General features: G+C 35.8%; 1 long non-coding RNA gene across 2 annotated transcripts in view; it reads right to left on the bottom strand.

Moving 5' to 3' along the window:
* LOC144282279 (uncharacterized) overlaps positions 1-6441 on the bottom strand; it is a 65520-nt gene extending 59079 nt beyond the window's left edge. For both annotated transcript variants that reach the window (XR_013350661.1, XR_013350660.1), the window contains exon 1: positions 6327-6441. This is a non-coding gene — a long non-coding RNA (uncharacterized LOC144282279). The remainder of the gene's footprint in view (positions 1-6326) is intronic.
* Positions 6442-22998: the final 16557 nt, after the last annotated feature.

Here is a 22998-nt window from a genome sequence, read left to right as displayed (position 1 = left end):
ATTCTATCAGTTATTTGATGGATGACTATAGCTAATTTAATGTCTTTTTGCCTCAATTTCCACAACTGGGAAATAGGGATATAGATGTGCAATACCTATTTCATATGTTTTTGTTTATATAGACTGTAAGTGAGTTAACACTTACTATGAAGTGTTAGTAATTCAGTGTTAGATCAATATAGTCATTAGACTACAATGATCATCTAATTCTAGTCAACATTTTAGAATATTCTAAGTGGAAGATTCAGTTTCTCCTCATGTTGGGTATTTCAATTAGGTAGTGAAGATCTTTCAATCAAAGTATTGAATTGGCTCCTCACTTCCTAATAACAATTAAGAAAAGACTCCCCACACAGGAATCTGTTACTTCGTGCAATGTAACTTTGTTCCTTAATATGGAAGGAGGCTACAGGGACAGGTTGTCCTAAGGAAGGATGGACAGTTTCCCTGGTTTCCCAATGCGAAATTTTATTGTGTGCTTCATAATAGGCATTAATTTTTGTCATTTCCTCACATGCTTTATACACCAAATGAGAACATAGTTTTATTCCACAATATTGACTTATGATTTTTTTAAAGATTTTATTTATTTATTCATGAGAGACAGAGAGAGAGGGAGAGATGTAGGCAGGGAGCTCGATGTGGGACTTGATCCCAGGATTCCAGGATCACACCCTGGGCCAAAAGCAGGTGCTCAAACACTGACACCCAGGTGTCCCTTGACTTACGATTTCTTTTGAAAAATCTAATGATGAGTGCCATATGGATAGCATATTAAAGGTTATGATTTACTCTTACATAATTTTATGCAGTGTACATAACCTGATCCATTCTTACATATAAGGAAGATAAGATCCATAAACTTACTGATCTATAAGTTTGTACAAGCGATTTTGTAGGTTCAGCCATTGGCATTTCTAAGTTTAAATTTTCTTGTTGGGCAGCCCCGGTGGCTCAGCGGTTTAGCGCCACCTTCAGCCCAGGGCCTGATCCTGGAGACCCAGGATAGAGTCCCACGTCAGGCTCCCTGCATGGAGCCTGCTTCTCCCTCTGCCTGTGTCTCTACCTCTCTCTCTCTCTCTCTCTTTCTCTGTGCTTCATGAGTAAATAAATAAAATCTTAAAAATAAATAAAAAAATAAATAAATTTTCTTGTCTGTAAACTGGGGATAAAAAATACCTACTTAGGGAATTATTGGGAGGATATGTAATGATATGTAACGTGTAACGATAACCATTCTAGGCATGTAGTAGATGTTAAGTCAATGTTAGTTGTTTTAATTTTGGATAGATGAAAGAAAGAGTCCTTTGCATTTCAATGGAACCCCAAGTATATATCGCCTATATATTAAGCTATGGCTGTGCTTTTAAAATAAGTAATCTGAGTAAATTATCTAAGTGCGAGTTATCTTGGCAAGACTGCATAATTCAAAGTTAAAGGTATACATGGCTTACAAAATTGTGCAAAGGGATTATGAAACATCAAAGAATTTTTGCTAAATAAAAATTTGATTGAAAATGAATCAGAAACTTCAGAGCCAAATACGAACATGGCTGTGAATTTCTTTTTTTAAAGACCAGAGTGAAAATTAGACAGGGTCAAATAGTCTAAGTTCATTGGTGTATGCCAAACTAGGAAGATGCTGACCAGGAGGAAAAATCAGGTTCACAAATTTGAAAAGCTACATAGGAATGGAAGAGAATCTGATCAGAAATAGTTCTAGGGTGATCTGAGTAATTTTCTCTGTTGGTATCTTTGCAGCCTGGTAATAGTGTATGTACTAATTACTTAACAGCATCCATTCAAAAACACATATTCAGCATTCATAATGTTTTAAGCATCATACAAGGCTATGGGGATACAAGGCCATGCAAGATGCATTAAATATGCATAATTATTGTCTTGAGGCAGAGCAAGCCAAGAGTCAGCATTGCACAGAATAAAGTGTGCTGGGTAATGATACTAGCCTTGAGGTCTGTTACCATGCGTCCTTGGGTGGATTACGTGCCCTGAGTTCAATTTTCTCATCCAGATAATGAGGATGATTATAATACCTCCTCTGCCTCCTTCATGCAGAGTGGATGTTAGGATCAAAAGAATAGATTAAAAAGTAAGTTCTGAGTTTTAAGATGTTCCAAATGCTAGATACGTGAGAAACAATTAAATATCACTATGAGTTTAAAAAGAATACATTTCCAGATTTGACTTAAACAGAAAGTAAGTTGTTTCTCTTTGGAAAATCATGTGTACTATCTATTAACTATTGCTATTATTATTTATTGATACATAATTAACCACCCCAAAATGTACTTGCTTATTTTATTTTATCATCATTCTGTGGGTTAGTAAAGTGAAGGGCTAGGTTCACTTGCATAGTTCTCTTGCTGTTCTAACCTGGGGTTATTCATGCAACTGCAATCATCTGGAGACTCGACTAGAGTTGGTTGGTATAAGATATTTATGTTCCTGGTGGTTACTATTAGCTGTTAGCTGGTTGGTCTAGGTGGCTTCAGAGGGTTTTCTTGCTCCACTAGGGCTTTCATTCTCTGGTTGGCTAGATTAGCTTGTTCACATGGTAGTCTCAGCATGGTGGTACAAAAGAAGGAGAAAAAGAGCTGTAAGGTCCTTTGGAGCCTAAACTAGAAAGTCCTCTATGATCATTTCTGCTGCATTCTGTTGGTCAAACCAAATTTCAGGACAAATGAAATTTAAGGGCTGGACAATAAACCCTGTCGCTTGATGAGAGGAATAATTGTCACTCTGTAAAAGCCAACAGGGTTGGGAGAAAGTATTGTGGTTATTTTTGTAGATAGTTCATTATACCATCAATGTGGCATTTGATTACTGATCTTTTAAATGACTGGTATCAGAAGGATAATCCTCGAGGAAAGTTCAATGGCAAAAATCCCAAAGAAAAAGTCACATTTTCAATAAAAAACGCTTCATTAAGAATGGCGAGTCAATGGCAAAAGTGAATCCACTGGAAATCTGTGAAGGAGTTCATGTGTCAGATACAGGAATGAGTTAGGAAAAGACAAGACAGAGACATTGTCAAGACAACCATGACTGAGAACAATGTGGGTTAAATTGAAGGAAAGTGGCATTAAAGCCGTGTGATAGAAATAGTCCTTTCATGATAAAAGTTTAGAAATCTTAGAAAAAGGCATCATTGGAAAGAGTTTTAGCAGAACAGGTGATATGACAAGAGCTCTCTCAACTGCTCCCAAGTAGGATTAAGCAGAGTGTGAATCGGAGTATATGTGGCATCATTTCTAGGGGTGTTATGAGCAGGTATTGAATTTGGTTCATGATCCAATACATGAAGTTGTATGAGAACAAATAGGGGCAAATAGTTTGAGTTAATTGGTATATGCCCAACTAGGAAGACATTGACCAAGAGGATACAGTTCTAGGATAGTCTGAATAATTTTCTCAGTTGATACATTTTCAGTCTGATAATAGTTTATATACTAATTATTTAGCAACATCCATTCAATAACACATATTCAGCACACATAATATTCAAGCAAGATTATTCAAGGTCCTACAGAGAGTATCAATACAAGTAATAACAATTATAATAATGTAAAGTCTAGGAGTCATAGAGGGGAGCATTGATATCTAAACTGGGACCACAAATGTGGGAACTTACCTTGTCATAGTGGAGATAGGAGTGGTGAGCAGAAGATAGAGTATCCTTAAATGAAACAGGCGAAGAAATGCTGGGCCTATTTATAGAACTCTAAGTGCCTGACAGTTTTGCTCTCAGAATTATAATAACCATAATTACAATTGTTATCAACTACTAAATTCCTACTCATTCTATATATTGTCCTAGGCACTCTATATATCATCATTAGTTTTCAAAAAAATGTATAACATGCAGTAGCCAATGTGTATATGTGTGCGTACGTACACACACACACACACACACACACACACGGTTAATTAGGCTAACAAGATAAAGAAAACTGCTTTGGTTCCAAATCATAGCTCTTTACTATAGGGCACATAGCCTTTTGCAAGATTATGGCTGACGAACCAGGAATTGTGTTTACAATCTTTGCTTCTCTCAGAAAGCCCATCAATTAAGCCCAGCTAAGGGACTGCCTATTTCTAAGACTTGCTTGTGTCTTATATTTGTGTCTCAAATTTTCTGATTTCTTCAGCATGGAAAATAATGGTCATATTCAGATACTTTCAATAAACAGGTAGATATTGCTATTTAGTAATGTTTTTCTTTTGAAAATTGAATGCAGTGTTTCTCAACAGGAGTATGCACATGTCAATATCTCTGAAGGGATAGCTTATTATTATTAACTTGCAAAGTTTACTTGATATCATACCTCTAAATTTCAAAAAGAAAAAACAAACTTACTGTTGTTACAGTGTTAACAATAGAAATGAGCACCACAGAATTTTCTGTGCTAATAGTTTATATAGAGAATGTCACTATATCAGAGTTTCAGCATAGTACAAAGGACACAACACACATAAACACACACACACACAGAGGCCATGCCCTTAATAAAAAAGATGAAAAATATTCATCTTACAGAAAGCATGGACATATCTTTTTGGATACTTTCTGATCTGCTGGTTGTATTAGAGTAGGAATTAGTTAATTGAGGAGAGGGTTAGGGTAATTTTGAGTCACAATGTGGAGCTTTATCTCCATTCCTAAGCTTTGCAGGAAATCTTTCAAAATATAATACTGAGAATATCTGAGACTGCCTTTGACTTACAGTGGCCCATTTCCTAAGTAAGAAATCTTAAATTCAATTCTCATAGTAGCAAATTTATACATTCTTAGTCTTTGATAAATTGGAAATAAAAATCTTTTGGATTTTAGCCTTCATTTGTAAGGTTACACTTGAAAACGTTTTAATGAAGACTCTATCTCTGAGAACCTGTATATATTTAATGAGAATGAAAAATCTGCATAGCTCACTGAAGCAACCAAAGGCCCCAAGTTAGAATTCTGTATCCCACAAGCGAATAACATCAGAAAAATTTCTCTCATCCTTAGTGGATTGTGAAAGAAGCGACTCTCCCACTGAGAGTCTCTTCTCATGCTTTTTATGAAAGCATCTGTTTCACCCGTGCCTCCAGATATAGTCTTTTAGATCTTGACAATGGCTTCTAAGTCTTCTCCACCGGTCACACTGGTCTTCATTTCAAAGGTTTATTGTAAGCAGGGCAGGTGGTAGCAATCCGAAGAAATCAAATATTATGGAGTAAATTGGGTTGGCTCACTTTATGTATTTTGTCCAAATATAAGCCTTTCTTGACTATCTGTTTCTTTGCTTTTTATTGAGGAAAAATTATGCATAAGATGTGACTTCTGAATTAAAAAAAACTCTTATGATCATAGAACTAACATGTGCCTGCATCATTGTAATATAATATCAATTTAAGATAATGCATGTGAAATGTATAACAAACCACCATTCTCATACTAAAGGTTCTCCATTACTATTAGTACCATTTTTTGTCAATGATACAATATGCATGTAAATATTTTTGTGGGATCATTTTTTAAATGTTTAAAATAAAAATACTCTTATTAAAAGAAATGAAGAATCATTTCTCTGTATTCGACATTAATAATTTTTTCACTTGTGTGGGGTGCCTGGGTGGCTCAGTTGGTTAAGTATCCGACTCTTGATTTTGGCTCAGGTGGTGGTCCTAGGGTCATGAGATCAAGCCCCACCTAGGGCTCTGACTCAGTGGGAAGCCTGCTTGAGATTCTTTCCTTCTGCCCCTCCCCTTGTTCATGTGCTCTCACTCTCTAATAAATAAATAAATCTTTTAAAAAATAATTTTTTCACTTGTGTAACATGACACAGCCAAATACAACAATCTACAAGCAGCTGACTAACCTGCTGTTGTTATACTAAAATGTCTAATAACAAACATTGTTTGAAAAGAAGGAATCACAATCTGTGCAATAATTTTGCCCATTGCTTAGCTCTGATGTAATAGTGTTTCCTTGGGGCTAAAATGGATGAAGGAAGGGGAGGGTTTGGATACTGGGCATGATAAAAGATGGCAAGAATTCAGCAAACTTTGAAAATCATCCATTAAAGAAGAAAATGCAACCTTGGAGATGAAACAAATAACAATAGTCCCTTCAATGTAAAATAACAAAAATAAAAATACTATAAAGTGATAATAATTTATCCAAATCTGTCACATAATAGCTATGGTAGATATTGTCAGTGGCAATGTCCATCTCCCTACCTCCTACTTCCCCATTTACCCCCAACCTCCTTGCAGGCACTATTTGCCTAGCTATCTAGGTATTAGCTGCTAAGAACTCATACCTGTATCTTTGTCTGAGGTCCTTCCTTGGTTGATGGGAGCCTCCTCACCAGGAGAAGCCTGAAAGATCATAACAACAGATTGATGAGGTAGGGTTGGAACAGCCCTCCTGGCAAGACAGCCTCTGTGATGTGATCCAAGCTTCAGAAGTTCCTACAAAGTCAGGAGGCTAGGCTTCTGAAAAGTCATCACTGCGTAGCTTTTTCCCTACCTTATCTGGGTCTTCTCACATCCTTATAGGTTTCTCATAAAAGCAGTTCCTCAAAATATAGCATGTATAAGAATCCCCATCTCATACTCTGCTTCTAAGGAGCCTGACCAAAGACAATTATCAGTATCACATAGTTATCTTGCTGTGTAAACAACAATTTGAATTTTTTAGTATTAAAACTATGTTTTCTAGGACTATTACTGTACCTTGACATTGCTAAATAGGTATCATGGTAACGTTCTATCACTTGGTTGCCTTATTCTTTGAATTTATTAACTTTTCTGATATTTTCATCAAATAGAAACTACAGTTTGAGGTAATGCATTTGCATAAGATGAACATCTAAGTATTGAAACTGCAAGTTTTTGTCCAGTAAAGAATATAAGTACAGTAGACAGAACATAGGATTTGGAGCCCACCCCACAGAGTCTTATGTACTAAGCTCAATTTAATCATTTATTAGCCATGTGACCTTGGTCAAATCACAAATTTTCTGCCTCTATTTTTTTTAAGTCATTGTTGCAATGACTAATACTTTAATGTAGATAACGTGCTTAGACTAGTGTCTGGTGTAATAGATGCTCAGGGAAATCTCTACCAATGAAAAATAGTTTAAATGTAGACATCAGCAAATTAGTTAATTAAGCCTGAGTTTGCACTCACTCTGCTTCCAATCTCTTGGTCAGTTTTCTTAACTGACAATGGATGTTTTCAAATAGGGCCTGTTTAACCTGGATCATAGGGTACATGTCAGTATTTTAAGTGGAGCCTGACATTCCAATTTGAAGGAAATAAGAGAATGGTGGTATTGAATCCCTAAAATGTAAGGAGTTCTAGGCCAAAAAATGTTGTAAATGGGTAACCCATAGAGAAAGCTCTCATCCAGACAAGTTTCTTTTTTTCTTGTAAAGTGAGTAAAGAGAAAAAGAAGACAGTTGAACTAATATTAAATATTGGGGGATTGTACCTAAAAATCCAAATCTGGCTTCTCTTGAAAATCACAGATTCTCATTCCTACATGCAGTAATTGACTGGAATCCAATAGAAGCTGTCTTCTTTAGGTGTAATGTGTACCCTCTATTTTTTCAGAGTTAGGGTAGCCGTATAATTTACTGCCAAAACCATCATAGTTTGAAAATGACAGGGATGGAATCAGTAATTATGCCAGAATAATAGGCACAAATTAGAAGTGGCCTTGGGCAAACTGGGATATAATCCTACCATACCCAGAGTCCCTTTCACTTCCTATTGCTTCTCACACTGAACCCTTTTATTCTACTATATCACTTGCCATTCACCTGGAGGTATCTTGAGATTTTCTTTAAGAGCTTCTGGTCCTTTGAGTGAGCCCAAGAATCAGTTAATTAATTAATTGGGTTCAGCATTCTCATAAGTGAATTGCTGTTAAGTAAAAAAAATACCTATAATAAAATCTGAGTGGTGTTCCCAAGATGATATACAATGTTCAAATATTTATATTTTTCTCTATAGCTTTCTGTGAATTCAAAACACTTCATAATTAAAATATATTTTTTAAAACATATGCAGACTTGTACACAATGAAAGCAGTAAGAGAAAAATGGCTATTTTCATATTATTGGGATATCAATTACATCTTTCACTCAAACAGTTTTGTGGATTGTATTAAAGAACACATTTGGTATGCATGGTGAAACATCTTTTGCAAAGAGTGATTGGTGACCAAAGAAAAACACACATATGGAATACAAAGTTGGAGATATGGACATGACCAGCTTATGCAAGTGTATTTAGAATGGACAGCAGGCTTTGCAATCTGTTGCACTGGAGTTTTAGGGACTTACCACAGACAGTGTTTGTTATTGCAGAACGTTTTGCTTCCCAGGAGGAAGGAAGATTAACCAAAAGAAATACAACATTAAAAAATACACAGATGATCCAGCAAAATAAAGTCCTAGACTATAAACCACAAAAGGACCAATATATTTTCTTGGGAATTACTGGAGTGGCCTAAAGTCTAATGCTTCCATCCTAAAGATGTTTACTGAAAGAGAAAATTGAGTAATGCTTGCACTGGCGTTTTAGCAAAGCCCTTGCTACCACTCTGCACACTCCCCACTCTCTCGTGGCTTCTTAGACATCTACAATTTCCTTTTGGCACATTTGACTTTTTGTCTTCTAAAAGCTGGCTTGCCTGTGGAATGTGGGTCAAGAAGCAGGCCTTATTTACTCATTGGGAAACTGACCACTACTGTGGAATTGAGCATACCTGATGGGAAGAAAGACAGAAAGGCCACATGCTCACTCACCCGCCATACAGGACAGCCATTTCTGGGCAATGGGCCATTTTGCTCCTACTATCGAAATGAAAACTGCCATGTTGGGCCAGTTGATGTCTCATGCCTGGAGTATGCTGGTTAATCGATCTTCTAGCCAAAAGTCTTCTCTAAGTTCCAGAAATTCCTTCTTTGTATTCTGAAATGTCTGGAATTCTTTTCTGTCCCTTAAGAGGACAATCCCTTAGGGTTGTTTGAAAACATTTCGCTCTTTATTTCAACCACAGTTGAGATGGTTATGTTAGGGTATAAATAATGTTTTCTATGACATTTAACCTAGTTTCTTAATTCAGCAGTTATTTTCATTTTTATTTATTCTTCCTGATATAGGAATTCTATGAAGGATGGAATATAAATTATTTAACGTAGCCCTATTTCATAATGGCTGAGGAGTTAGTGTTATTTTTCCTTCAGATTCATATTTTATGATTTTGAATACTATGATGGTAAAAGCTGAAGAACCTCATCAGCTGACATTCCTATGTGTACACTAGCCATTCCCATACTTCCTCTTCACACACACACACACACAAATAATAATAATAATGAAAAGAATAAATGTATCAAATGAAAATAATAAAATTGAAAATTATAACTGGAAAATATTTAATTCCTCATCAAATGGCTTATTATTGGCCCCTGTTGTCTTATAGTACAGTCATTATAATACCAGTTGATACTTACTGTTGGTTTACTTTGTACTAGATGGCTTACTAAGCGTTTTATGTGTATTTTCACATTTGACCAATTAGTAGTAATACTACTAATAATAATATCTGTATTTTATAGATTTTAAATTGAGGTTTACAGAAATAAGCCATTAATTGAGGTCATGGAGCTTACTAGTGACAGATCAGAGATAGCAATTTATAAATCTGTCTGACTCTCAAGTCCCCTGGCTCTTCAATCGCTGCAATTCTGCCTCTACCATTTTTAGGCTCTTAGACAAGACAGTTCTCTTAAGTGCTTATTTGGTCTTTGATTTTAAGTTCAACTGAATTCTGCAAATTCTACTAATACTCGTTGTGTTCACTTAAACACTTATGTCCAGGCATACAACCAAAATATTTCTCTTGACAGAAGTGTCTTTGCCTCTTTATTTTGAATTTTCCTCAGTGTTAATAAAGATAATAATACCTACCTCAGAGGATTGATGAATATATTACCAATAAGAGATACTATTATTATTATTATCATCATTTAATGATAAATTCTTGGCATAAAGTGGGTAATGAATAAGTGTTGGGTCTATGAATGAATGAAGACAGAAGGGAGACTAGGTCTTGTCAATAAGATATTAATAGTCTGATACTAGCAGCAACAGAAATGCCCAGCTATTTTTGTTTCAATGGTATGTTTTTTTTTAAGATTGTATTTATTTATTCATGAGAGAGACAGAAAGAGAGACAGAGACATAGAGGGAGAAGCAGGCTCCTTGCAGGGAGCCTGATGAGGGACTCGATCCCCAGACCCAGGATCAGGACCTGAGCCAAAGGTAGATGCTCAACTGCTGAGCCATCCAGGCATCCCTCAATGGTGTAAGTTTTATAATAATGGAACACATAGGTTCTATTGGTACAATAATGAGCAAATAATTAAACTTGGTCAGAAATGATGGCAAATTCAGAGATGTTTTGCAGAAGGAAGAAAAGAATGAAAAAAAGAAGGCAGGCAGGCAGGAAATGTCAGGGTGGCTCAGGGACTAGAGTGAAAGAGACAAGAAATAGGAAATCCAAATAGGAAATTATTCGATTATTATAATTCTTAGCAAAAAAAAATAATAAAGTTTAAGCTTGCCAGTGACAGGGAATGAAAAGATAAGAATACATTCCAGAAGCATTTGAGTGAGTTGGCAAAGGCTTAGAGACTGATTAAATGCAGGAGGTAAAGAAGGAGACAAAACTATTTGGTTTCTGGCTTGTTCAACTACATGGGTGATGATGATGTCTTGAGATGAGAATCACAGGCAAGTTATTCTCTTCCTAATCTTTACTATCCTAGTCTGTAAACTTAAAATAGTCATAGTCCTATCTCATGTAGTTTGGGTGAGGATAAAATGTTATGTGAAGAGCCTAACACAATGTCTGGCATTAGTAAGTGCTCAATACATAGCTTTCTTACTTTGTGTGGGATTGGCAGTAATACCAATGAACTGTCTTGTCTAATACCCTACAAAAGGGTAGAAATGGCAAAAAAAACCAAATATATTTAGTGTTGAAGTATTTGAGTTTGAGTTACTTCTAAGTCATCTAGGTCAGTGTACGGAAGTCTGGAAAGAACACCTGGTAATTTGTGAATTTAAGTAAAACACACACCCTCTTGGTTGAAATGTGCTATTTTTAGTGATGTTTTAATTTGAAATCAAAGAGATAATAAAATTAACTGTGGCCTGTTCTGAGGCACAGTGATAAGGTCAGATGGTAAGGAATGACTAGGGAGGGTCTGTCAATCCTGGTAGAGGACCAGTTTAGGGCTCTTCCAGCCATTATAACTCTCCAGCTCTGAAAGCAGACTGTGACTGCATGTTTCTTGAACTCAATAGTCATCACTCAAACCCAGAAAATTACCTTCCTCCAAATTGCACATAAGGGCTCATAATTACTCTTGACTTACCTACTGGAGGGTCAGAGGGGGGTGGGAAGAGTTGATCTGCTTTATTCCAGATTTAATTTGGTATTAGTCATGCTCAACCTATTGCTATTTTGTATTTGAGCACAGTTCTTTAGTCTGTAATCATTTCTCCAATTTTCTGTGTACATATTTTTTAATGCTTGAAACTGGTTTCTTAATTTAATACTATCATTTAAACTTTTCTCATGGTGCTGATTTTTAAAAGAACCTATGGCTTTAGGCTCTTAATGGATAAAATGAAATTATATCTAGCCTATTCCTTAGTGAAACTTAGCAGCAGCTGATAAGGTGGCTACTCCTTGCATTCTGTGGGATTTTTGGTGACTGAATATAAGTCAGAATAAGTGAATGGGAAAGATAAACTCTTTGTCTATACCAAATCCAAACATTTAGCACTCAGCTTTATAAGAAAAGAAAATCCATGATATCTAATAGCTAACTATATCCAAATCAGTGAAATATCTGGCTATCAGATTTTTATGCCATTTTTTATAACAAATAATTTGCATATTAACTTCAGTTCCTAAGTTATCATGTTGACCTGTACTGTTTTTCCTTGTTATGCAGACTAACTCAAGTTATAAAAAGTCTAATTCAGGTTTCTTATGAGACAAAGTGAAGCACAGTTTTAAAATATATATATATATATATATTATATAATAATATATATATATACTTTCTGAGGAAAGTAAGCAGAGATATTTTCATGCTAACAGAACACTTAAAAAATACAAAAAATAATTTGAAGAACCTTTTTGGCTAAGGAATTTGGGGCAACAGATTAATAGTACAGCTTGTTGAATCTTCGCCTGACATGTATTGTGTATGCAAAATGTTGCCAGTAGACTCAGATCTTAATTCACCTAACACCAAATGCAGCACAGATTGTTTATATAACCTGAGGATGCACCCTATAAGTGACTGTTTTTCTTGAATTAGCATTTATGAAGCAAACTACTTAACTATTCACAGTAAATAAGTAAACAGACATTTTAAACATTCCTTCGATAATGGAGGCTACGTAATTCAGAGAATCGAATAAGCTTCAAATTTGTTTATGAAAAATAACATCATTGACTCTTTTTTGCAATCTGTACATGGCACAAAAGTGGATTTCTGATTAGACTTCACACATTTTTGGATATTTTGGAGTGCACATTCATTTTTATTTGTCAAAACCTCAATCCATTTTTTTGTGTTGCTAGATACCTCACTGAAGATTTACCTTGTAGGTTTTTTTTTCCACTTTTCTTTCTATTATTAGAAAGTCACCTTGTTGTTTTTAGCATGGGAAGACACCTTTGAGAGACTAAATCACTCCTTTTCTGACTGTGTGTGTGTGTGTGTGCGCATGTGCAGGTACACATGTGAACAGATGGGAAGGGGAAATTAAGGGGTTCTAAGAGGCAATCAGAATTACCACCTGAGCTGGTTAAGCAAGTTACTCCATGGCAGTGTTTACTTTCCATAAGTATGATCCCATTTATATATTAAAAATAGAAAAAGAATAGCTACTTGAAGCTTTGTAATGAGATATACCAGTGAAGGAAAAGGTACAATGTTTTAAGTTTGCAGATAAACACATGAATTAATTCTGATACTTCTGAGGAAGCTGGCATTTTAAGAGATTGGCCTGAAAGAATTATCAGTTGAAAGCATCAGCCCAAGAGGTATAAACAACACTAGGCTGAAATTGGCTTGGGAGATATTCATACTTCTCTACAAGAACCTGAATCTGGTGCACGTCAGCATCATCTCTATGACTGTCAACAGAACCAAAGGCAGTGATAGGCTCCTCTATTCACGGTGTGGAGGTAGAACTTCCCACTCTTTAGGCTTCTTGAACCATGGGCTTCCTACTAATCTGGCACATGAAAATTTAACTGGATTTATTTATTTATTTATTTATTTATTTATTTATTTATTTATTTATGTATTTTTAGTAAGCAAAACTAACCTATTTTAAAACTGGCATAGCAGTTCAGAGTAGCTTTATTTTGGGATGCCTGGGTGGCTCAGTCATTGAGCATCTGCCTTCAGCTCAGGGTGTGATCCCACCGTCCTGAGATTGAGTTTCACATCAGGTTCCCGGTGAAGAGACTGCTTCTCCCTCTGCCTATGTCTCTGCCTTCTCTCTATGTATCTAATGAATAAATAAATAAAATCTTAAAAGAGTAGCTTTGTTTTGGGTGACTTCAGCATTTTTACTTTTTTTTTTTTTGCAACATATACTAGCATTAAACACTATGCTCTAGAGTTGGAGCCAATTCCATTTTCAGACAGTGACCATGAATTGTTTGTTCACTACACAGTGTGTACTTGATCAGGGCTGATCTGGGAAACCTACAGTGGACTGTGAAGAGACTGAGGATGGTATGGAATGCTTTGACATCTGAATAGCAGAGTCGTCAGATGGAAACAGGTGACAAATGCAGATTAATCACTGTTTCCTAAAATCTAAATCTGTTTTGTCTTTAGGAAACTATCTAAAAGAAGGACATTGAAAGAATTTTGCAGACTTTATTTTGATTTTTTTTAAAAGAATAAAAGTGTTAAACTTCTTTATAGATAAGAAGTGGGGGCCATATCATCACCAGAGGGGGCCAATCATCACCAGAGGGGGGGTAGTCCTAAAGTATAAAAACACCTTTATTGGCCCAAGACAAGAAAAGCCGTTGCTGATAAAGGTACTATGTTGAGACAAGTGGTTGGGAATACAAAATAAGAAACAGACACCGAGGACATTTTATTGAATACAAATTTCCATCTCACCCAAAGATATATTTATCCCTTGGGTAATCCAGACTATGGAATCATCGCAAGAGTGGCAAATAATAGAATGAAATAAAGATGGCTAGGGGATAGCTTATGTAGTTATGTCCTGGAGATAACTGAACTTCTCTGAGACAAAAGGCCACACTACCATAGCAGGAAGTTTCAAAGAGCTAAATCTGTGTTTGAGAATATAGGTCATGCTGGTTAAATTTCTTAGCCCTTACCAAAATGTACGAAAATTATATATATATATATAATTTATATATATATATATATATATATATCCCCTTAATCTAACAATTCTATTGAAATATATCTAAAGAAGTATTATATGAAAAGTATAGAAAGAGATGAAGATTTTTTTATATTAATTGGGGACAATATGTTGTGCTCAAGATTGTGAATCTGAGAAACCACCAAGGAGCCGACACCGATGCAAACACACGAGGGTTTATTTACAAGCTCGAGCTTGGGTCCAAGTGTACCCGACACAGCAGAGCAGGGACTTGGACCCCGAAGCTAAGAGGCGTAGCAGCTTTATAGGGGCCAGTAGCCCATGGGATACGCAGAAAGTTGCACAGTCATGTCGGTCCACACGCAGGTGGCCGATTGAATTACATTTTACCCTATAGTATCCATTTGAGCTGGCCTATTACTTTGGTCAGAATTGGCGCGCAGTTTTGGCGGGCACAAGGCGGGGTTACATTGTTATGAGCCGATTTCCGATTAGGGTGTGCCCAGCGGCCTGACTAGGGTGGGGCAGCGCCTTAAGCAATAAGCAGGTTATGTGGGGGTCATACAGGAGGTGGCAGGTGTAGCACAAAATGCAATCAGTCCTGCTCTGCTTGTCCAGGGGTAGGGGATTTTTGTTAAATTTCCTGGGTCCCACACAATAATCAGTAGGGAAATAGTTAACTATATTTTGGCACATTCATCCTATGCAATATTATGCAAAATTAAAAGAATGAATTTTTTACTTTGTCAAGAAAAGAACATTAATACATATATATCTATCATCAATATTTTATAAAGACATTAGATGCAAAAAGGAAGGACACAAGCCAAAGGTGTTCTTTGCAAGAAAGGACAGCTGAAGATAGATAAACACATGTGATGTTGCTCTTATTTTCCCCCTTTCAATAGAAGCAAGTGAAAATCTGCTCAGGGACCACGTTTATGAATCATTTGTTTAGTGGAAAACATTGAATTCAATGTTAGAACACCCACATTCTAGCCACTCACTTCATCTTTAGACAATTTAAACCCTGTGGTCTATCTCATCAGGAGGGTACATCAGATAAGTCTCAAGTCCCTTTGCCTTGCAACATCCTATTATCCATGATGAGTTCACCTTCATAGTCTCCACAATTCCTCTGTTCTTTTCTTTCATTCATTTACTTAACAATTGCTTATATATCAGCCATGGTGATTGCCAAGGGAATGAAGCCATGAGCAGGGTAGGTGAGGTATTTCCTTTCACAAAGTTTGCATTCTCTAGGGAGACAACAGTAAGTAAGCCAAAGAGTACATGGAAAGAGAATTACAGATTGTAGTAAGTGTTTAGAGGAAATAAATGGGCTGATAATATAGAATATGTAAAAGAAGAGTTTAGGGAAAGGTAATCTGAACTGAGTTTCCACAGAAGGCCTTTCTGAGGATTTGAGCTGAGACCTGAAAAGTGAGTAGGTACCAGCCTAATAGGGAGCTGGGGAAAGAGCACACCAAGCAGAGGTAACAATAAGTGTAAGGTTTATGAATTGGTTAAGGACTTGGTTACCCAACATTAGAAAGGGGGCCAGTGAGGCTAAAGTCTAAAAAGCAAGTGGGGGAATGGAGTGAAGGAGTAGGTAGGACAAAAAGATGATAGAGAAGTAGGCAGCCAGATCTTGGAGGACATGGTAGGCATCAGCACTTTCCTATAAATGCAACAAGAAGCCATTAAAAGGTTCTAAGTAAGGGAACGATATGATCTATATTTTAAAATGACCACTGGCCACTATATGAACAATAGATGGTAGGGGTGTAGAAAGCAGGGAAAACAATTTGGAAGCTATTACAGGAGTCCAGGTGAGAAATGATGCTACTTTAGATTAGGACTTGATGGGGAGAATGGAGTGAAGTGGAATAATCGGAGAAATATTCTGGAGGTCAAATAGGTTAAAACTTCTGGATTCGATGCAAGGGATAAAAGGAAGGAAAGAAGCAAGGCTCACCCCATTGTTGTTGAGTTGGGAAACTAGATAGAAGGTGGTACCATTGGTTGAGATGGAGGGAACCCAGAATGTAATAGGATTCTGCACCCACCCCACCACTGTCTTACTGGGAGTTGGCTGCAAGAATCAAGAAATGTGAAGAATTGAAACTGAAGAGTAGCCATCCAGTAGATGTCAACTAGGTGGTTAAGGAACTCAGGAAAAGTCAGGGCCAGAAACAGGTATTTTGAGATTCATCATCATATATGGGTGTTTAAATTCATTTAAGGAGGAAAGAGAGAATGTTAAGCTTCAGCCCCAAGCAGCTCAACATTTACAGCTTATTTCAGGCCTGTTAGCAAAGCTAACCAAGAAACAGTGATCAGTGAATTAGGGAGAAAAATCAATGGTGTGCTATAAAGTCAGTAATTTATTTTAAAATATTTCAATGTAGACATTGATATGAAATTATGTGTCATCTGTTGCTTTACTCAGGAGTTCACAGGAATAGTAGTCTCAACATTTAACCAGAAAGGTTGCACTCCAGGACATTTTTATCTTATGTTGACATGAGAGGTTCTACTAGTATTAGAAGTGATGTTTCATTGGTGAATTAGTAGGTTTTTAATTAGCATAAGGGATATTTATGAGTTTTCATTATTAAAATTAGTTTTATTTAAGATATGTGAGATACTTCTATACTATGCAGATTTGTAAGAAACATATAATTTGTAACTGGTGTATAGAAGGTACTCCGTAATTGTGTGTGTGTGTGTGTGTGTGCACGCTTTATTCATTACTTTGAATCCAAGGTTTCTCTAAAATTCATAATTTGTCTGTAATGTTTAAAACTGTTCTTTAATTGCTCTATTACTCTGGTACCCCTACTATATTACCTGCTCTCTTTTTAAGGCACTTAAACAAACAAACTTTTACTCTGAGGCTGGCACCAGAATACTTAATGGTTGACATATCTTTATAAATCACCAGAATTTTCAAAAAGTATATATATATATATATATATATATATATATATATATATACATATATGATGTTATTTTCTTCCAGGGCCTATTACTGAACATTTAAAATGTTGAAGGAAAGTTAACTATTGATTATGGGGGAAAAAAACTTTAAAAAATTTAAAGGAGTAAAGTAGAAGAACAGAAAAAATGGTTTGACAAAGAGTAGAATAGAGGGCACAACTCGTGCATGCAAAACATGAAGTATTTTTGTCAATGGTCATTTTTGGTATTGGGCCATAGAAATGGACCACATTGTTCCCTGGAGATCTTCAGCTGGGGTAGGAAGATGGTTTGCTGGTATTTAACCACACTAAAATATTGTCCCAGGAGAGCCCGTGTTTGAAATTTGTAAGAGATTCAATCACACTGTGGTTTGCAGTTTGAACAAACTGCCCTAGAATAAGCTCTGTAGCAGCCCAAATATGGCAGCCTAATTCACGTTCTGGCTAAAGTGCCAACAGTAAAAGTACTGCAAAGTACTCCAAATACCACAGAGTGGGCCCTTCAGATAACACTATTTTACTAGTGGAAAATACAAACACGTTTTTGCCCAAATTTCCATTGTGATCAAGGAAATTTGCTGAGGAAACAGAACTAATCTACAGAGAATTGTGAAACTGATGAGAGATTCAGATTACCCACAATTTGCTTTTGAGCCAAAACAAATGCAGTATTTAGAAGCTTCCCATAGGTACCTAAGGGAAACAAGGAATTTTCACTGTGATACAAATATTTCCTTTAGGAAAAGGATATCATGATCCTGATAGAGAAACCATGTTCCTAGTCTGTGTCTCTGGAGTACTTACATGGAATGAGCATGCTAAGGAGGTATTTTTTAAACATAAAATAACTCTTCATTCCATACCAACTATCTGCAGGTTTCCCAATTAAATAAAGTAAAGCAGTTACTTAGCCAGGCTCTGTGCCGAAGTATTTTCAGTGGATCTATTAACAAGAATTTCTGTGCCACAGCTTGCTTAAAGAATTATGTTAAACATTTAGGCCATGAAAGTAAAGCTATTAAAAGTATATGGACATTCTATGTATCAATATGAACCTATCTGCTTCTCTTTGAAATAATCTCTTGTTGCTTTATAGAAATGGCCTAAGGGTATATGTATGTAGAGTCATAGGTTCAAAAAAGAAGAAACACAATTTTATATGTGGACATTGTGACATTAGACAAACATTATAGGTCTAGATTAACACAGACAAACCCAAAGGGAAATAAAAAGCCAATGCTGTTTTGAAATATAGGCTTTCAGGTAGAAGATTTAGTAATTTAGTATAAATACCTTTAAACAATTTGAAGATTTATAAGATACTGTAATTCACACATATATATGCTTTATAACACAGTGAATATTAGGGTTAGTTTTTATAGTCAGTCCTCTTCCTGGAGGTAGTGAGATGGTCACATTCCTAAAGAGAATTACGGTTTTAAGTTCGTGTGGAATCTTTCTGAAAACTTTTTTTTTTTTTTTTTTTTTTTTTTGGAGGGTCCCTTTGGGAACTACAAAGTAGTAGTTAGAAGCACAGACCTTGAAGTTACACTGTCTTCCTATCCTAGGTCTATCACCTGCTCACTGTGTGATATTGACCATTACTCGATCTCTCTGTGCCTGTGTCTTCTTATCTATACAATAAAAGTTACAATAAGATCTAGCTCTTAGAGCTGTTTTGGGATTAAATGAAATCTATCCCCTTAGGACATTTTATTTTTAAAGCAGATTTATGCTCATAGCAAAATTGAGGGCAGGAAGGTTCAGAGATTTTCCATGTAGCCTCTGACCCCTCACGCACACAGAGCTTCTCCTATTTGTAACAATTGATAAACCTACATTGACACATCATAATCACTCAAAGTCCATAGTTCACATTGGGATTCACTCTTGATGTTATACATCTATGGGTTTGGATGCATGTAATATGTATAATGGCATGTATCCACATTTACAGTATCATGCAGAGTCATTTCACTGCCCTAAAAGCCCTCTGTGCTCCATCTAGTCAAACTTCCCTCCCCCCAATGCCTGGAAAACACTGATATTTTTACTATGCCATAGTTTTGCCTTTTCCAGAATGTCATATAGTTGCAATCATATAGTACATAGCTGTTTCAGATTAGCTTTTCTCACTTAGTAATATATGTTTAAAATCCTTTCATGTCTTGAGAGCTAATTTCTTTTTTTTTTCAGCTCTACTGAGGTATAATTGACAAATAAAATTGTAATATATTTGAAGTGTACAATGAAATGATTTGATAGATGTACATATTTTGAAAGGCTTCCCACAAGTTCATTAACACATCCATCATCTTACATAGTTAACTTTTTTTAATGGTGAGTACACTCAGGTTCTAGTCTCTTAGTATTTTCAACTATAGTCACCATGTTATATATTAGATCCCCAGACTTTATTCATCTTACATAACTGTAAGTTTGCACAATTCTACTCAGTGTTTCTATGAGTTTGTTTTTTTTTTTTTTTTAAGATTCCAGACATAAGTGATACCACGCTGTATTTGTCTTTGGCTTATTTTACTCAGCATATCCTCCAGATTGGCCCAAGTGACAATTAGCCCTCCTGTCACAAATGACAGGATTTCCTTCTTTCTCATGGCTCAAAAGTATTCCATTGTACAGATACCATATTTTCTTGATTCATTCATCTGGTGACAGACACTTAGGTTGTCTAAGTCACAGTCACTTGGTGACTGTGAATAATGATTCAATGAACGTGGGATGCAGATATCTTTTCCAGTTAAGTGTTCTCATTTCCTTTAGATAAGTACCCAGAAATGGAACTGCTGGATCATATGCTGAATCATAACTATTTTTAATTTTTTGAGCAAAAAATTTTTAAATTTTTTCTGGTTTTACGTTCATACTATTTTCCATAGTGGCTGCACCAGTTAACATTCCACCATGGTGTACAAGAGTTTATTTTTCTCTACATCCTTGCCAACACTTGAGATTTCCTCTATTTTTTTTTTTTTTTGGACAATATACATCCTAACAGTGTGAAGTAATATCTCATTGTGGTTTTGATTTGCATTACTTTGATGATTAGTGATGTTGAGCACCTTTTCCTGTTTCTATTGGCCATATTTATGTCTTCTTTGGGAAAGTATCTATTCAGATTCTCTGCCCATTTTTTTAAACATTGTTTTCTCTGCCGATTTTAAAATTGAATTTTTTTTTGCTATTGATCTGTGTGAGTTCTTTATATATATTGGATATTAGCTACTTATCAGATACATGATTTAAAAATATTTTCTCTCAGTCAGTAGTTTGCTTTTTCAGTTTTTGATTCTTTCTTTTGCCAGAAGAAGCTTCTTAGTTTGATATATTGCCCTTTGTTTATTTTTGCTTTTGATGCCTTTGCTTATAAGTCAAATCCAAAAAAAGCATTGCCAAGACTGATGTCAAGGAACTTACCACTTATGTTTTCCTCTAGGATTTTTATGGTTTCTGGTTTTACGTTCAAGTCTTTAATCCATTTTGAGTTACCTCTTTTTATAGTATAAGATAGTGGTCCAGTTTCATTCTCTTCCATGTGACTGTCCAGTTTTCTCAACACCATTTACTGAAGAGACTATTCTTTCTTCATTGTATATTCTTAGTTCCTTTGTCATAATTAAGTGACCATATACACATGGATTTGTTTCTGGGCTCTCCATTCTGTTCCATTAATCTACATGACGGTTTTATGTCAATATAATACTGTTTTGACTACTACAGCTTTGTAAAATAGTTTGAGATCAGGAAGCATAATGCCTCTAGCTTTGTTCTTCTTTATCAAGATTGCTTTGGCTAGTCAGGGTCTTTAGTGGTTCCATACAAATTTTAGGATTGTTTGTTCTAGTTCTGTGAAAAAGTCATTGGAATTTTGATAGAGACTGCATTGAATCTGTAGATTGCTTTGGGTAGTATGAACATTTTTTTAAAAGATTTTATTTACTTATTTGATAGAGAGGAGACAGAGAGAACACAAGTAGGGTGAGCTGCAGGCAGAGGGAGAGGGAGAAGCAGGCTCCTTCCTGAGCAAGGAGCCAAGGTGGGACTTGATCTCAGGATGCTGGGATCATCACCTGAGCTGAAGGCAGACACAACCCACTGAGCCACTTACACACCCCTAGTATGAACATTTTAACAATATTGATTTTTCCAATCTATGAGCACAGGGTGTTAAATTGAATTTATTTATGTATTTCTCTATCTCTTTCATTAATATCTTGTAGTTTTTAAGTCTTTTACCAAGTTGGTTAATTTATTTTTAAGTATTTTATTCCTTTTGATGCAATTGTAGATGGGGATTGTTTTCTTAATTTCTCTTTTGATACTTCATTATTAATGCATAAAATGCAACTGATTTTTGTATATTGATTTTCTATCTTGTAATTTTACTGAATTCATTTATTAGTTTTAGCAGTTTTCTGGTAGTCTTTAGGGTTTTCTTTATTAAATATGTCATCTGCAAATAGTGACAGTTTTACTTTCTTCTTTCTGATTTGAATGCCTTTCATTTCTTTTTCTTACCTAATTGCTCTGGCTAGGACTTCCAGTTCTATGACGAACACAATTAGAGAGAGTGGACAGTCTTGTCTTGTTTCTCATTTTAGAGGGAAAACTTTCATCTTTTCACCATTGTGTATGATGTTAGCTGTGGGCTTGTCACATACAACTTTTATTATGTTGGGAGTACATTCCTTCTATACTCACTTTGTTGAGAATTTTCACCTTCTCCCTCTATGCTAAGCCTGTGTGTATAGCTGAGGGGAATGCCTTCATGCCCATTTGAAAAACTGATTCTTTGTGCGCTGTAGTATTTGAAGAGTCATGAATGCAAGCCCAATGGAATCTAAGAGCTATGAGGTTTGGGGACCTGTCCCTTAGGTGGCAGTCATAAAATTTAGAACACTAGATATGTGGACAAGCTCCTTTTAAGTGAAGCTGGCAACTTTTATTGTTGTATTTGTTGTTGAGCAAACTAGAGGGAGAAGGTGAAGGAAATGCCCACCAACTCTTTCAGGTTCTGGGGATGATCCCAGTCAGCAAACAGATATGAACTAATTAAAAGCCTGACCGTCAGCAAGCAGCAGCTGAGAAAGTATGTTCTCAACCCCCTTTTAGGGCTGATTAGTGTGAAATAAAGAGCCTATTAAACTGTATCTGGCTAAACAGTGTGAGGGGACTATGACAGAAGCAACAGTAGCTAAAGAACAATGGAAGTCTGCATTTCTTGCTGATTTTACTGAAAGTTCTATATTTAACTCTTACTAATGCAAATCAACATTAATCCAATATCACAGTCTTTCTCTCCACATAATAATATGAAATCATAGTACCTATAGGCCATTTTCACAATACCAATACATTCACTAAACAGAAGAAACTAGAAATTCCAGTTTTTGTCAGTTTCTTGTCAATCAAAGGAAACTAAGAACATTGGTATTTGCTTATCTCATTCATCTAAAACATCTGGCTATTTAGAAAAAAGAATTGGGCTTGAATTAATTCTTT

The sequence above is a fragment of the Canis aureus genome, chromosome 13 (genome assembly GCF_053574225.1).
Source record: "Canis aureus isolate CA01 chromosome 13, VMU_Caureus_v.1.0, whole genome shotgun sequence".
Taxonomy (NCBI): domain Eukaryota; kingdom Metazoa; phylum Chordata; class Mammalia; order Carnivora; family Canidae; genus Canis; species Canis aureus.
This window is presented reverse-complemented; position numbering and strand designations above follow the sequence as displayed.